We start from the raw sequence: 17,368 nt of genomic DNA on the forward strand, positions 1-17,368 counted from the left end.
TTAGTTTCAGCTGCAACCATTTCCTTACACCTTGTTTGGAATGATTAATAATGTTCTGGGTATTTGTCATTCTCAGCTATATTTTTACACACCTCAGACACAGCACAGGGATAGGTTAGAGCTATCCCAATTCTGGACTTTGGTTGTGCGTCTCGGGTCTGTGAGCTTGGACAGGGTCGTATGACAGACTGAGGCTAACCAACCAGCCAGACAAACGTTGAATTTTCTGAAAATAATTAGTACAAGAAGTACAAAAACATCTTCAGCAAGAAATAAATTGAATGTGGTTTTGGAGGAAGTTCATATGAAACAGAACCTATGTAAAATAATCATTTTCCCCAAATGAATAGTGAATTCGCCCGTGTGCTCTCATATACACAGCAACACATGCACCATATTGCCCCACAGAGTATAGTGTTGTGGGCACACAGAAGGATGGCATAGACAAATACAGTGGGGCAAAAAAGTATTTAGTCAGCCACCAATTGTGCAAGTTCTCCCACTTAAAAACATGAGAGAGGCCTGTAATTTTCATCATAGGTACACTTCAACTATGACAGACAAAATGAGAAAAAAAAATCCAGAAAATCACATTGTAGGATTTTTAATGAATTGATTTGCAAATTATGGTGGAAAATAAGTATTTGGTCAATAGCAAAAGTTTATCTCAATACTTTGTTATATACCCTTTGTTGGCAATGACAGAGGTCAAACGTTTTCTGTAAGTCTTCACAAGGTTTTCACACACTGTTGCTGGTATTTTGGCCCATTCCTCCATGCAGATCTCCTCTAGAGCAGTGATGTTTTGGGTCTGTTGCTGGGCAACACAGACTTTCAACTCCCTCCAAAGATTTTCTATGGGGTTGAGATTTGGAGACTGGCTAGGCCACTCCAGGACCTTGAAATGCTTCTTACGAAGCCACTCCTTCGTTGCCCGGGCGTTGTGTTTGGGATCATTGTCATGCTGAAAGACCTAGCCACGTTTCATCTTCAATGCCCTTGCTGATGGAAGGAGGTTTTCACTCAAAATCTCACGATATATGGCCCCATTCATTCTTTCCTTTACACGGATCACTCGTCCTGGTCCCTTTGCAGAAAAACAGCCCCAAAGCATGATGTTTCCACCCATATGCTTCACAGTAGATATGGTGTTCTTTGGATGCAACTCAGCATTATTTGTCCTCCAAACACGACGAGTTGAGTTCTAACAAAAAGTTATATTTTGGTTTCATCTGACCATATGACATTCTCCCAATCTTATTCTGGATCATCCAAATGCTCTCTAGCAAACTTCAGACGGGCCTGGACATGTACTGGCTTAAGCAGGGGGACACGTCTGGCACTGCAGGATTTGAGTCCCTGGTGGCGTAGTGTGTTACTGATGGTAGGCTTTGTTACTTTGGTCCCAGCTCTCTGTAGGTCATTCACTAGGTCTCCCTGTGTGCTTCTGGGATTTTTGCTCACCGTTCTTGTGATCATTTTGACCCCACGGGGTGAGATCTTACGTAGAGCCCCAGATCGAGGGAGATTATCAGTGGTCTTGTATGTCTTCCATTTCCTAATAATTGCTCCCACAGTTGATTTCTTCAAACCAAGCTGCTTACCTATTGTAGATTCAGTCTTCCCAGCCTGGTGCTGGTCTACAATTTTGTTTCTGGTGTCCTTTGACAGCTCTTTGGTCTTGGCAATAGTGGAGTTTGGAGTGTGACTGTTTGAGGTTGTGGACAGGTGTCTTTTATACTGATAACAAGTTCAAACAGGTGCCATTAATACAGGTAACAGGTGGAGGACAGAGGAGCCTCTTAAAGAAGAAATCTTGCTTGTTTGTTGGTGACCAAATACTTATTTTCCACCATAATTTGCAAATAAATTCATTAAAAATCCTACAATGTGATTTTCTCTATTTTTTTTCAAATTTTGTCTGTCATAGTTGAAGTGTACCTATGATGAAAATTACAGGCCTCTCTCGTATTTTTAAGTGGGAGAACTTGCACAATTGGTGGCTGACTAAATACTTTTTTGCCCCACTGTAGACAATAATTATCTGACAACATTTTCCAAGAAGACCAATGCCCCCTACTAACCACGGGTAAAATCCCCTCACAATGATCTCAATTGTGTTTTTAATACACAATGAAATTAAACAGACTACCACTTGGTAATCAGTAAACTTACTTAATCAGTAAATTTTGGTGGACTACCATTACAATAATTTCACGGGAACCTGGAAAATTATGTATGTAGTGTGGATAGCCACTGAATGACAGCCCGGTTACCTGTTCAGGAGTCTTATGGCTTGGGGGTAAAAACTGTTGAGAAGACTTTTTGTCCTAGACTTGGAACTCTGGTACCACTTGCCATGCTGTAGTAGAAAGAACAGTCCATGACTGGGGTGGCTGGGGACTTTGATAATTTCTAGGTCTCATAACAAATGCTTTTCCAACGGTCTTGAAGGAGTTCCCACAAACGTTGGGCACTTGTTGGCTGCTTTTCCTTCACTCTGTGGTCCGACTCATCCCAAACCATCTCAATTTGGTTGAGGTCAGGGGATTTTGGAGGCCAGGTCATCTGATGCAGCACTCCATCACTCTCCTTCTTGGTAAAATAGCCCTTACACAGCCTGGAGGTGTGTTGGGTCATTGTCCTGTTGAAGAACAAATGATAGTCCCACTAAGCCCAACCAGATGGGATGGCATATCGCTGAAGAATGCTGTGGTAGCCATGCTGGTTAAGTAAATAAATCACAGACAGCATCACCAGCAAAGCACCCCCACACCATAACACCTCCTGCTCCATGCTTTACAGTGGGAAATACACGTGGAGATCATCCGTTCATCCTCACCGCGTCTCACAAAGACACAGCAGTTGGAACCAAAAATCTCCAATTTGGACTCCAGACCAAAGGACAAATTTCCAACAGTATAATGTCAATTGCTCGTGTTTTTTGGCCCAAGCAAGTCTCTTCTGCTTATTTGTGTCCTTTAGTAGGGATTTCTTTGCAGCAATTCGACCATGAGAGCCTGATTTACAGTGTCCTCTGAAGATTTAATGTTGAGATGTGTATGTTACTTGAACTCTGTGAAGCATTTATTTGGGCTGCAATTTCTGAGGCTGGTAATTCTAATGAACAAAGTTCTTGAAATGTTACGTATTGTCTTAAAGTAATGATGGACTGTTGTTTCTCTTTGCTTATTTGAGCTGTTCTTGCCATAATATGGACTTGATCTTTTACCAAATAGGGCTATTTTCTGTGCAGAAGAAGGCACATCTGCACACCTTGAAATGCATTCCAGGTGACTACCTAATGGAGCTCTTTGAGAGAATGCCAGGAGTGTGCAACGCTGTCATCAAGGCAAAAGGTGGCTATGAAGAATCTCAAATATACTGTATTTAGATTTGTTTAAAAACCTCTTGAGGTTACATATTTTTTTTCAATTTCCGAGTAAAATGACATACCCAAATCTAACTTACCTGTAGCTCAGGCCCTGAAGCAAGGATATGCTTTGTCATTATGTGTTATTGTGTGTAGATTGCTGAGATTTTTATTTATTTAATCCATTTCAGAAGAAGGCTGTAACGTAACAAAATGTGTGACAAAGTCAAGTGGTCTGAAACCTTTCCGAAGGCACTGTATATATACTGTACAAAAATATGAACGCAACATGTAAAGTGCTGGTCCCATGCTTCATGAGCTGAAATAAAAGATCCCAGAAATGTTCCATATGCTCAGAAAGCTTATTTCTCCCAAAAAATGACACCCCTGTTATTGAGCATTTCTCCTTTGCCAAGATAATCCATCCACCTGACAGGTGTAGTATATCCTTGTGCTGGGGACAATACAAACCCACTCTAAAACATGCCCTTTTTTCACACAACACAATGCCACATACAGTGGGGAGAACAAGTATTTGATACACTGCCAATTTTGCAGGTTTTCCTACCTACAAAGCGTGTAGAGGTCTGTCATTTTTTAATATAGGTACACTTCAACTGTGAGAGACGGAATCTAAAACCAAAATCCAGAAAATCACATTGTATGATTTTTAGTAATTAATTTGCATTTTATTGCATAACATAAGTATTTGATCACCTACCAACCAGTAAGAATTCCGGCTCTCACAGACCTGTTAGTTTTTCTTTAAGAAGCCCTCCTCTTCTCCACTCATTACCTGTATTAACTGCACCTGTTTGAACTCGTTACCTGTATAAAAGACACCTGTCCACACACTCAATCAAACAGACTCCAACCTCTCCACAATGGCCAAGACCAGAGAGCTGTGTAAGGACATCGGGGATAAAATTGTAGACCTGCACAAGGCTGGGATGGGCTACAGGACAATAGGCAAGCAGCTTGGTGTGAAGGCAACAACTGTTGGCGCAATTATTAGAAAATGGAAGAAGTTCAAGATAACGGTCAATCACCCTCGGCCTGGGGCTCCATGCAAGATCTCACCTCGTGGGGCATCAGTGATTATGAGGAAGGTGAGGGATCAGCCCAGAACTACACGGCAGGACCTGGTCAATGACCTGAAGAGAGCTGGGACCACAGTCTCAAAGAAAACCATTAGTAACACACTACGCCTTCATGAATTCAAATCCTGCAGCGCATGCAAGGTCCCCCTGCTCAAGCCACCGCATGTCCAGGCCCGTCTGAAGTTTGCCAATGACCATCTGGATGATCCAGAGGAGGAATGGGAGAAGGTCATGTGGTCTGATGAGACAAAAATAGAGCTTTTTGGTCTAAACTCCACTCGCCATGTGTTTGGAGGAAGAAGAAGGATGAGTACAACCCCTAGAACACCATCCCAACCGTGAAGCATGGAGGTGGAAACATCATTCTTTGGGGATGCTTTTCTGCAATGGGGACAGGACGACTGCACCGTATTGAGGGGAGGATGGGCCATGTATCGCGAGATCTTTTTCAACAACCTCCTTCCCTTCGTAAGAGCATTGAAGATGGGTTGTGGCTGGGTCTTCCAGCATGACAATGACCCGAAACACACAGCCAGGGCAACTAAGGAGTGGCTCCATAAGAAGCATCTCAAGGTCCTGGAGTGTCCTAGCCAGTCTCCAGACCTGAACCCAATAGAAAATCTTTGGAGGGGGCTGAAAGTCCGTATTGCCCAGTGACAGCCCCGAAACCTGAAGGATCTGGAGAAGGTCTGTATGGAGGAGTGGGCCAAAATCCCTGCTGCAGTGTGTGCAAACCTGGTCAAGAACTACAGGAAACGTATGATCTCTGTAATTGCAAACAAAGGTTTCTGTACCAAATATTAAGTTCTGCTTTTCTGATATATCAAATACTTATGTCATGCAATAAAATGCAAATGAATTACTTAAAAATCAAACAATGTGATTTTCTGGATTTTTGTTTTAGATTCCATCTCTCACAGTTGAAGTGTACCTATGATAACAATTATAGACCTCTACATGCTTTGTAAGTAGGAAACACTGCCGATTTTGCAGGTTATCAAATACTTGTTCTCCCCATTGTATGTCTCAAGTTCTGAGGGAGCGTGCAACTGGCATGCTGACTGCAGGAATGTCCACCAGACTGTTGCCAGTTAATTTAATGGTAATTTCTCTACCATAAACCGTCTCCAACTTAATTTTAGAGAATTTGGCAGTACGTCCAACCAGCCTCTCAACCGCAGGCCACGTGTAACCACGCCAGCCCAGGACCTCCATATCCATCTTCTTCATCTGAGACCAGCCACCTGGACAGCTGATAAAACCTAGGAGTATTTATGTCTGTAATGAAGCCTTTTTGTTTGGGAAAAATTCCTTCTGATTGTCTGGGCCTGGCTTCCCAGGCCCACCCATGGCTGCTCCCCTGCCCAGTCATGTGAAATCAATAGATTCGGGCTTAGTGAATTTATTCCAATTAACTGATTTCCTTAAATGAACTGTAACTCGGTAAAATCTTTGAAATGCATGTTGCATTTATATTTTTGTTCATTATAGTTTATACTGTCCACTGTCAAACCAAATGTACAGTTGGCTTGGCAAACTATATCTGCTGGTGCCATTTACAGGCATCATTTTAATGTACAGTATATTTTATTTATGCCAAAAGCATGTGTATGTGTTATTTACACAAAGCTTGTTTTCATATATTTTTTAAAAAGCCTTTAAAGGTAGTGGCATGGGATTAGTGTGGTGTGTGAAGAATACAATACTTAACTTGTATGCAATACAAATCACATTGTTGTGGGAGCACCTCCTTTATGAGTATGAATTAGGCTGTTTGAGAAGGTTAGAATACTAAGCAACCTGCATACACATTGTTTAAAGTACAATATACCAACATTACTGCTGTAGTATGTCAAAGCTGTTTGCTGGAAAACCTTGGTAGAGTGGGCATTGTGGTGCATGTGAATTGCCTTTACTTTTCAGCTTCAGACCAATGCCTACTTCTCACTTATTTTTAGTTTTTAGTAGAATTGATTGTTTCCTGATTTCTAGAATTGATTGTTTCCTGATTTCCATTAGGTTGAATATCCTGCATTATTTTATAAGATGCATAATAGAATGAGTCTCTGGTGACCTCTAACGGTGAGTGCACACAGTTCAATGCCCAAATCAGTTCACAGCACCTCATCTTTGCATGAAACTACTGAGACCATGGTCCTCATTAATTACATGAAATCTTTAAAACATATATAGTGTAAGGAGCAGCAAGACATGTTTATCTGAAAATATCTGATGTTGTGTACAGACCGGGTGTAGAAGAGACGCCTAACAAGCATGATACTTCAACACCACTAGAGAGCAGTATGTTATTACATTAATAACCTGGAGTTACACACACACACACACACACACACACACACACACACACACACACACACACACACACACACACACACACACTATCAACTAGCATGACGACTTTCTGAACATTGAGCGGTATGATATTCCCCATCTTCTGTGTCTCATGGATGACTACATCTGTGTAGGACGTGCTGTCCCTATCTTCCATGGAGGGCTGCCGTGACGACCCAACAACTGCATCCATCTCTACCTGCACCGTGGCTACATCAGGGATAAAAGATGAAAAGACAATGCAAACATTGTCTTTTCATCTTTTATCCCTGATGTAGCCAAGGTGCAGGTAGAGATGGATGCAGTTGTTGGGTCGTCACGGCAGCCCTCCATGGAAGATAGGGACAGCACGTCCTACACAGATGTAGTCATCCATGAGACACAGAAGATGGGGAATATCATACCGCTCAATGTATACAGCAAGGCCACTAAAGACACTGAGGTTGGAGGGTACACCATCCCTAAGGTCAGTCATCTCAGGGACCACTTACTGCAACACTCAAGGATTTGTTCCTCATAACTCAAATGCAACTCAATGTATAGTATGTTGTCAGAGTGTTGTGTTCTGTTTGTACATTTAGAAGCCTTAAATGTGGTAGGGAGTAGGGCCAATAGGGGCACAAACTGATAGGGTCATTTATCATAGGGACTTAAAAGTATAGGGTGTATTCATTATTATACCACAGCATTGTTGAAAACTAGTTTCTAGAATGGACATTAAAATCAGATAACGAGACAGTTGGAAAAGATATCGGGACACCTTGCAATCATCACGCAATATGCACCTACACATGCAGAACATAGTTGCTACAAAGTTACAGAAAGTTAAACCTACAACTACAAAAACTGAAATTGGATACATTGTAAATGCAGATGCAATGAGGAAAAAACATTGATTGATTTGTTTTTGCCGAGACACATTTTTTGGGGGGAGCATTTTTTTTATTTTTTTATTTTTTTATTTCACCTTTATTTAACCAGGTAGCCTAGTTGAGAACAAGTTCTCATTTGCAACTGCGACCTGGCCAAGATAAAGCATAGCAGTGTGAACAGACAACACAGAGTTACACATGGAGTAAACAATTAACAAGTCAATAATATAGTAGAAAAAAGGAGAGTCTATATACATTGTGTGCAAAAGGCTTGAGGAGGTAGGCGAATAATTAAAATTGTGCAGATTAACACTGGAGTGATAAATGATCAGATGGTCATGTACAGGTAGAGATATTGGTGTGCAAAAGATCAGAAAATAAAATAAATAAAACAGTATGGGGATGAGGTAGGTAAAAATGGGTGGGCTATTTACCGATAGACTATGTACAGCTGCAGTGATCGGTTAGCTGCTCAGATAGCAGATGTTTGAAGTTGGTGAGGGAGATTAAAGTCTCCAACTTCAGCGATTTTTGCAATTCGTTCCAGTCACAGGCATCAGAGAACTGGAACGAAAGGCGGCCAAATGAAGTGTTGGCTTTAGGGATGATCAGTGAGATACACCTGCTGGAGCGCGTGTTACGGGTGGGTGTTGCCATCGTGACCAGTGAACTGAGATAAGGCGGAGCTTTACCTAGCATGGACTTGTAGATGACCTGGAGCCAGTGGGTCTGGCGACGAATATGTAGCGAGGGCCAGCCGACTAGAGCATACAGGTCGCAGTGGTGGGTGGTATAAGGTGCTTTAGTGACAAAACGGATGGCACTGTGATAAACTGCATCCAGTTTGCTGAGTAGAGTGTTGGAAGCAATTTTGTAGATGACATCGCCGAAGTCGAGGATCGGTAGGATAGTCAGTTTTACTAGGGTAAGTTTGGCGGCGTGAGTGAATGGAGGCTTTGTTGCGGAATAGAAAGCCGACTCAAGATTTTATTTTCGATTGGAGATGTTTGATATGAGTCTGGAAGGAGAGTTTACAGTCTAGCCAGACACTTAGGTACTTATAAATGTCCACATATTCAAGGTCGGAACCATCCAGGGTGGTGATGTTAGTCAGGCGTGCGGGTGCAGGCAGCGAACGGTTGAAAAGCATGCATTTGGTTTTACTAGCGTTTAAGAGCAGTTGGAGGCCACTGAAGGAGTGTTGTATGGCATTGAAGCTCGTTTGGAGGTTAGATAGCACAGTGTCCAAGGACGGGCCGGAAGTATATAGAATGGTGTCGTCTGCGTAGAGGTGGATCAGGGAATCGCAAGAGCAACATCATTGATATATACAGAGAAAAGAGTCGGCCCGAGAATTGAACCCTGTGGCACCCCCATAGAGACTGCCAGAGGACCGGACAGCATGCCCTCCGATTTGACACACTGAACTCTGTTTGCAAAGTAGTTGGTGAACCAGGCAAGGCAATCATCAGAAAAACCGAGGCTACTGAGTCTGCCGATAAGAATATGGTGATTGACAGAGTCGAAAGCCTTGGCAAGGTCGATGAAGACGGCTGCACAGTACTGTCTTTTATCGATGGCGGTTATGATATCGTTTAGTACCTTGAGCGTGGCTGAGGTGCACCCGTGACCGGCTCGGAAACCAGATTGCACAGCGGAGAAGGTACGGTGGGATTCGAGATGGTCAGTGACCTGTTTGTTGACTTGGCTTTCGAAGACCTTAGATAGGCAGGGCAGGATGGATATAGGTCTGTAACAGTTTGGGTCCAGGGTGTCTCCCCCTATGAAGAGGGGGATGACTGCGGCAGCTTTCCAATCCTTGGGGATCTCAGACGATATGAAAGAGAGGTTGAACAGGCTGGTAATAGGGGTTGCGACAATGGCGGCGGATAGTTTCAGAAATAGAGGGTCCAGATTGTCAAGCCCAGCTGATTTGTACGGGTCCAGGTTTTGCAGCTCTTTCAGAACATCTGCTATCTGGATTTGGGTAAAGGAGAACCTGGAGAGGCTTGGGCGAGTAGCTGCGGGGGGGGGGGCGGAGCTGTTGGCCGAGGTTGGAGTAGCCAGGCGGAAGGCATGGCCAGCCGTTGATAAATGCTTGTTGAAGTTTTCGATAATCATGGATTTATCGGTGGTGACCGTGTTGCCTAGCCTCAGTGCAGTGGGCAGCTGGGAGGAGGTGCTCTTGTTCTCCATGGACTTCACAGTGTCCCAGAACTTTTTGGAGTTGGAGCTACAAGATGCAAATTTCTGCCTGAAGAAGCTGGCCTTGGCTTTCCTGACTGACTGCGTGTATTGGCTCCTGACTTCCCTGAACAGTTGCATATCGCGGGGACTATTCGATGCTATTGCAGTCCGCCACAGGATGTTTTTGCGCTGGTCGAGGGCAGTCAGGTCTGGAGTGAACCAAGGGCTATATCTGTTCTTAGTTCTGCATTTTTTGAACGGAGCATGCTTATCTAAAATGGTGAGGAAGTTACTTTTAAAGAATGACCAGGCAACCTCAACGGACGGGATGAGGTCAATGTCCTTCCAGGATACCCGGGCCAGGTCGATTAGAAAGGCCTGCACACAGAAGTGTTTTAGGGAGCGTTTGACAGTGATGAGGGGTGGTCGTTTGACTGCGGCTCCGTAGCGGATACAGGCAATGAGGCAGTGATCGCTGAGATCCTGGTTGAAGACAGCGGAGGTGTATTTGGAGGGCCAGCTGGTCAGGATGACATCTATGAGGGTTCCCTTGTTTACAGATTTAGGGTTGTACCTGGTGGGTTCCTTGATGATTTGTGTGAGATTGAGGGCATCTAGCTTAGATTGTAGGACTGCCGGGGTGTTAAGCATATCCCAGTTTAGGTCACCTAACAGAACAAACTCTGAAGCTAGATGGGGGGCGATCAATTCACAAATGGTGTCCAGGGCACAGCTGGGAGCGGAGGGGGGTCGGTAGCAGGCGGCAACAGTGAGAGACTTATTTCTGGAGAGAGTAATTTTTAAAATTAGTAGTTCGAACTGTTTGGGTATGGACCTGGAAAGTATGACATTACTTTGCAGGCTATCTCTGCAGTAGACTGCAACTCCTCCCCCTTTAGCGGTTCTTTTTTGACGGAAAATGTTATAGTTGGGTATGGAAATCTCAGAATTTTTGGTGGCCTTCCTGAGCCAGGATTCAGACACGGCAAGGACATCAGGGTTAGCAGAGTGTGCTAAAGCAATGAGTAAAACAAACTTAGGGAGGAGGCTTCTGATGTTGACATGCATGAAACCAAGGCTTTTTCGATCACAGAAGTCAACAAATGAGGGTGCCTGGGGACATGCAGGGCCTGGGTTTACCTCCACATCACAGAGGAGGAGTAGTATGAGGGTGCGGCTAAAGGCTATCAAAACTGGTCGCCTAGAGCGTTGGGGACAGAGAGTAAAAGGAGCAGATTTCTGGGCATGGTAGAATATATTCAGGGCATAATGCGCAGACAGGGGTATGGTGGGGTGCGGGTACAGCGGAGGTAAGCCCAGGCACTGGGTGATGATGAGAGAGGTTGTATCTCTGGACATGCTGGTTGTAATAGATTAGGTCACCGCATGTGTGGGAGGTGGGACAAAGGAGGTATCAGGGGTATGAAGAGTGGAACTAGGGGCTCCATTGTAAACTAAAACAATGATAACTAACCTGAACAATAGTATACAAGGCATATTGACATTTGAGAGAGACATACAGCGAGGCATACAGTAATCACAGGTGTTGAATTGGGAGAGCTAGCTAAACAGTAGGTGAGACAACAACAGCTAATCAGCTAGCACAACAACAGCAGGTAAAATGGCGTTGACTAGGCAGGGAGGGTCGGATTAACTACACACAGAGCCTGAGTACGGCTGGGGCCGACAGATAAAACATAAACAAGCAGAATGGAGTACCGTGATGACCTAAAGTGGTAAATGTTGAACATGAATTTCTCCCATCCCCTCAGTCACTAAATCTGTCAAATCATTCCACATGTTTCTAGTTAGACAAGCTGTTTTCAACAACTGATTTTTTTTTGGGGGGGGGGTTGTCATATTGGCAGGTTTGCTATCAACAAACTATTTAGCTAGCTTCTAGCCTAGTGTTTGATATGCAATCCTATCTCCTCGTAATTAACAGTCAGTGTTGATAAGTGTCCTGACGAGAAGGCACACTTTTTTAGCTACAGTGCCTTGCAAAAGTATTCATCCCCCTTGGCGTTTTTTCCTACTTTGTGGTGTTACAACCTGTAATTTAAATGGATTAAAAAAATTGATTAAAAAATTACTTATTAAAAAAAACAATAAAAAAAAACGTATTTTTAAAATTAAAAACGGAAAAGTGGTCCGTGCATATGTATTCACCCCCATTCATATGAAGCCCCTAAATAAGATCTGGTGCAACCAATTACATTCAGAAGCCACATAATAAGTTAAATAAAGTCCACCTGTGTGCAATCTAAGTGTCACATGATCTGTCACATGATCTCAGTATATATACACCTGTTCTGAAAGGCCCGAGAGTCTGAAACACCACTAAGCAAGGGGCACCACCAAGCAAGAGGCACCATGAAGACCAAGGAGATCTCCAAACAGGTCAGGGACAAAGTTGTGTAGAAGTACAGATCAGGGTTGGGTTATAAAAAAATATCAGAAACTTTGAACATCCCACGGAGCATCATTAAATCCATTATTCAAAAATTTAATATATATATAAATATATAGCACCACAACAAACCTGCCAAGAGAGGTGTTTGCTAAAAGGCATGTGCGAGACTCCCCAAACATATGGAAGAAGGAACTCTGATCAGATGAGACTAAAATTGAGCTTTTTGGCCATCAATGAAAACGCTATGTCTGGCTGAAACCCAACACCTCTCATCTCCCTGAGAACACCATCCGCAGCATCATGCTGTGGGGAGGTTTTTCATCGGCAGGGTCTGGGAAACTGGTCAGAATTGAATGAATGATGGAGGGCGCTAAATACAGAGAAATTCTTGAGGGAAACCTGTTTCAGTCTTCCTGAGATTTGAGACTGGGATGGAAGTTCATCTTCCAGCAGGACAATGACCCTAAGCATACTTAACACTTGAGTGTCTTAAGGGGAAATATTTAAATGTCTTGGAATGGCCTAGTCAAGTCAAAGCCCAGACCTCAATCCAATTGAGAATCTGTGGTATGACTTAAAGATTGCTGTACACCAGCAGAACCCATCCAACTTGAAGGAGCAAGAGCAGTTTGCCTTGAAGAACGGGCAAAAATCCCAGTGGCTAGATGTGCCAAGCTTATAGAGACATACCCCAAGAGACTTGCAGCTGTAATTGCTGCAAAAGGTGGCTCTACAAAGTATCGACGTTGGACGGGGTGTATATATATGCATGCTCAAGTGTTCTGTTTTTTTGTCTTATTTCTTGTTTGTTTCACAGTAAAAAATAAATTGCATCTTCAAAGTGGTAGGCATGTTGTGTAAATCAATTGATACAAACCCCCCAGAAACCTATTTCAAATCCAGGTTGTAAGGCAACAAAATTTGAAAAAATGCCAAGGAGGGTGAATACTTTCGCAAGCCACTGTATGCCAGGCAAAATCGGCATTATCAGCTCATTGTTATGGATGTATCCAAATTAATGTCAATAGAAAATGGCTACTGTACTCTTATTTTGGCTGCAGAAATTGTGACTGTGTTATCTGTAGCTAGCTAGATAAGAACATTTCCAGTGAGCATGGCAATGGAACATAAAGAACAAACAACTGGGTCGCGCCCATAAATATAGAACTAATCGAATGAACGACTGGATCGCGGGTCTATGGCAAACCAAAAGTTGAGAAAGTATGAATTTGCTTATATAAATGAAACTATCAACGGAAATGTGCTTAGTCTTGTTTTCTTTGGAAACTGTGGTATAAGCAGGATAAACAGCTTAAACAAACATGACGCAATAAACTTAGCTTTTATTCTGACTGCAGAGGTTGTGTGTCACGTTCTGACCTTAGTTCTTTTGTTATGTTTTATTTTAGTATGGTCAGGGCGTGAGTTGGGTGGGTTGTCTATGTTCCGTTTTCTATGTTGTGTTTTGCGTTTGGCCTGGTATGGTTCTCAATCAGAGGCAGGTGTCGTTAGTTGTCTCTGATTGAGAATCATACTTAGGTAGCCTTTTCCCACTTGTGTTTCGTGGGTGATTATTTTCTGTTATGTGTATGTCACCTTTCAGAACCATTTAGTTTTTCCTTTGTTATTTTGTTTAGTGTTCTAGGTTTGGTCCTCTGATCCTTCCTACTCCTCCTCGTCAGAGGAGGAAGAAGAACGTCACATTGTGACTATGTAGCCATAGCTAGTAAGCTAACTAGCAGCAAGCAAGGCATAAGAACGTTGCCACTGAGGATGGCAAAGGAAAAATCTATTTGATTTATTAGGATCCCCATTAGCCGACGCCAATGGCAAGAGTTAGTCTTACTGGGGTCCAACACATAACGAAAAATACGTTACAAACCGAAGACTTACTTACTATTTACATCCATTTAAAAACATGAACATGTAGTGTGTGTGTGTGTGTGTGTGTGTGCGCATCTATCAGTTACACATAAATGTCAGTGCATGCACACAACAAGTAGGTCACATGGGGGAGAGGAGTTGTGCAGTGAAGTGTTGCTTTATTTGTTTTTTAAACCAGTTTGCTGTTCACTTGCGCTACATAAGATGGAAGGGACTTCCATGCACTCTTGGCTCAACATAATACTGTACTTTTCCTTGAATTTAATCTGGACCTGGGGACTGTGAAATGTCCCGTGGGGGCATGTCTGGTGGGATAAGTGTGTATGTCTGTGCTGTGTGTAAGTTGACTATGCAAACAATTTTGAATTTCAAACACCTTAATGTTTCTTATAAAAACAAGTGGCAGGTCATTGGCCTGAGAACAGCGCCTAGAGAACTGCCTTGTGGTGCACTTCACTTGACATGTTTGACATTAGAGAAGCTTCCATTAATGAAAACCCTCTGAGTTACACTACGTTTCAAAAGTTTGGGGTCACTTAGAAATGTCCTTGTTTCTGAAAGAAAAGCACATTTTTGTCCATTAAAATAACATCAAATTGATCAGAAATACAGTGTAGACATTGTTAATGTTGTAAATGACTATTGTAGCTGAGAACGGCAGATTTTTTTATGGAATATCTACATAGGCGTACAGAGGCGCATTATCAGCAACCACCACTCCTATGTTCCAATGGAACGTTGTGTTAGCTAATCCAAGGCTCAAAATGGCCAGAAACAAATAACTTTCTTCTGAAACTCGTCAGTCTGTTCTTGTTCTGAGAAATTAAGGCAATTCCATGCGAGAAGGGAGTAGTAGTACACAGCGTTGTACGAGATCTTCAGTTTCTTGGCAAATTCACTCCTTAATTTCAAACATACATTTCTCAGAACAAAAATAGACTGACGAGTTTGAGAAGAAAGTTTTTTGTTTCTGGCCTTTTTGAGCCTGTAATCGAACCCACAAATGCTGATGCTCCAGATTCTCAACTAGTCTAAAGAAGGCCAGTTTTATTGCTTCTTTAATCAGGACATCAGTCTTCAGCTCTGCTAACATAATTGCAAAAGGGTTTAACAATAGTGTTAGTGTTATTTAATAGTGTTATTTCATAGTTTGATGTCTTCACTATTATTCTACAATGTAGAAAATAGTCAAAATAACTCAACAACAGATTATGGTCAATAATATCAAAGGCTGCACTGAAATCTATTAGTACAGCTCCCACAATCATTTTATTATCAATGTATTTCAACCAATCATCAGTCATTTCTATCAGTGCCGTACATGTTGAGTACCCTTTTCTATAAGCATGCTGAAAGTCTGTTGTTCATTTGTTTACAGTGAAATATCATTGTATTTGGTCAAATGCTTTTTTTTCAACAGTTTGCTATGAGCTGGCAGCAATCTGATAGGTCTGCTGTTATCAAATCAAATTTTATTTGTCACATACACATGGTTAGCAGATGTTAATGCGAGTGTAGCGAAATGCTTGTGCTTCTAGTTCCGACAATGCAGTAATAACAAGTAATCTAACTAACAATTCCAAAACTACTGTCTTGTACACAGTGTAAGGGGATAAAGAATATGTACATAAGGATATATGAATGAGTGATGGTACAGAGCAGCATAGGCAAGATACAGTAGATGGTATCGAGTACAGTATGTACAAATGAGATGAGTATGTAAACAAAGTGGCATAGTTTAAAGTGGCTAGTGATACATGTATTACATAAGGATACAGTCGATGATATAGAGTACAGTATATACGTATGCATATGAGATGAATAATGTAGGGTAAGTAACATTATATAAGGTAGCATTGTTTAAAGTGGCTAGTGATATATTTACATCATTTCCCATCAATTCCCATTATTAAAGTGGCTGGAGTTGAGTCAGTGTCAGTGTGTTGGCAGCAGCCACTCAGTGTTAGTGGTGGCTGTTTAACAGTCTAATGGCCTTGAGATAGAAGCTGTTTTTCAGTCTCTCGGTCCCAGCAATGATGCACCTGTACTGACCTCGCCTTCTGGATGATAGCGGGGTGAACAGGCAGTGGCTCGGGTGGTTGATGTCCTTGATGATCTTTATGGCCTTCCTGTGACATCGGGTGGTGTAGGTGTCCTGGAGGGCAGGTAGTTTGCCCCCGGTGATGCGTTGTGCAGACCTCACTACCCTCTGGAGAGCCTTACGGTTGAGGGCGGTGCAGTTGCCATACCAGGCGGTGATACAGCCCGCCAGGATGCTCTCGATTGTGCATCTGTAGAAGTTTGTGAGTGCTGTTGGTGACAAGCCGAATTTCTTCAGCCTCCTGAGGTTGAAGAGGCGCTGCTGCGCCTTCTTCACGATGTTGTCTGTGTGAGTGGGCCAATTCAGTTTGTCTGTGATGTGAATGCTGAGGAACTTAAAACTTGCTACCCTCTCCACTACTGTTCCATCGATGTGGATAGGGGGGTGTTCCCTCTGCTGTTTCCTGAAGTCCACAATCATCTCTTTAGTTTTGTTGACGTTGAGTGTGAGGTTATTTTCCTGACACCACACTCCGAGGGTCATCCATGATTTCCAAGGTAATGTACAGAACATCAGCATTAATCCCTTACTTATCCACCTCATTGTCAAACGCTTTGAAAACATGGAAGCCAAACGTGGAAACTATGAATACAATTTACTCCACACTGGTGCATTGTCATAGAAATCCCTGCATTGGCATGTTTCTGTTAGCTAATACATCATGACAAAATACACCATATTACTGTCCTGCTAATGTGCCTGGACCCTGTAGGCTAAACTGCTGAGAAAACCCCCATAACTGATCCAAATGGTTGCCCAATTAGGCAACCTAGATGCACTTATTTCGAAATTAACATATGTTCAAAACACCAGGCTTTTGAGCTTCAGTTGACATACGCAATTCACTGCAGTTTACTGCCTAGGCTAGCCCTTACAAAAAAAAGATTGCCGTCGACTGTGGTATTATGGACTGTGGTATTGTGGTATTATGGACGCAGTAACTGCAGATTAACTGCAGTGTATTGCAGCTGAACTGTTGTTATACTCAGCTGTAACTGCATTACTGCAGTAAAAAAAACTGGTATTTTGGACGCAGTATTTGCAGCATAGTGCAGTCATACAGCACTCTGCAATTTTTTTTCTCTA

This window comes from Oncorhynchus clarkii, chromosome 5 (genome assembly GCF_045791955.1).
Source record: "Oncorhynchus clarkii lewisi isolate Uvic-CL-2024 chromosome 5, UVic_Ocla_1.0, whole genome shotgun sequence".
NCBI lineage: Eukaryota > Metazoa > Chordata > Actinopteri > Salmoniformes > Salmonidae > Oncorhynchus > Oncorhynchus clarkii.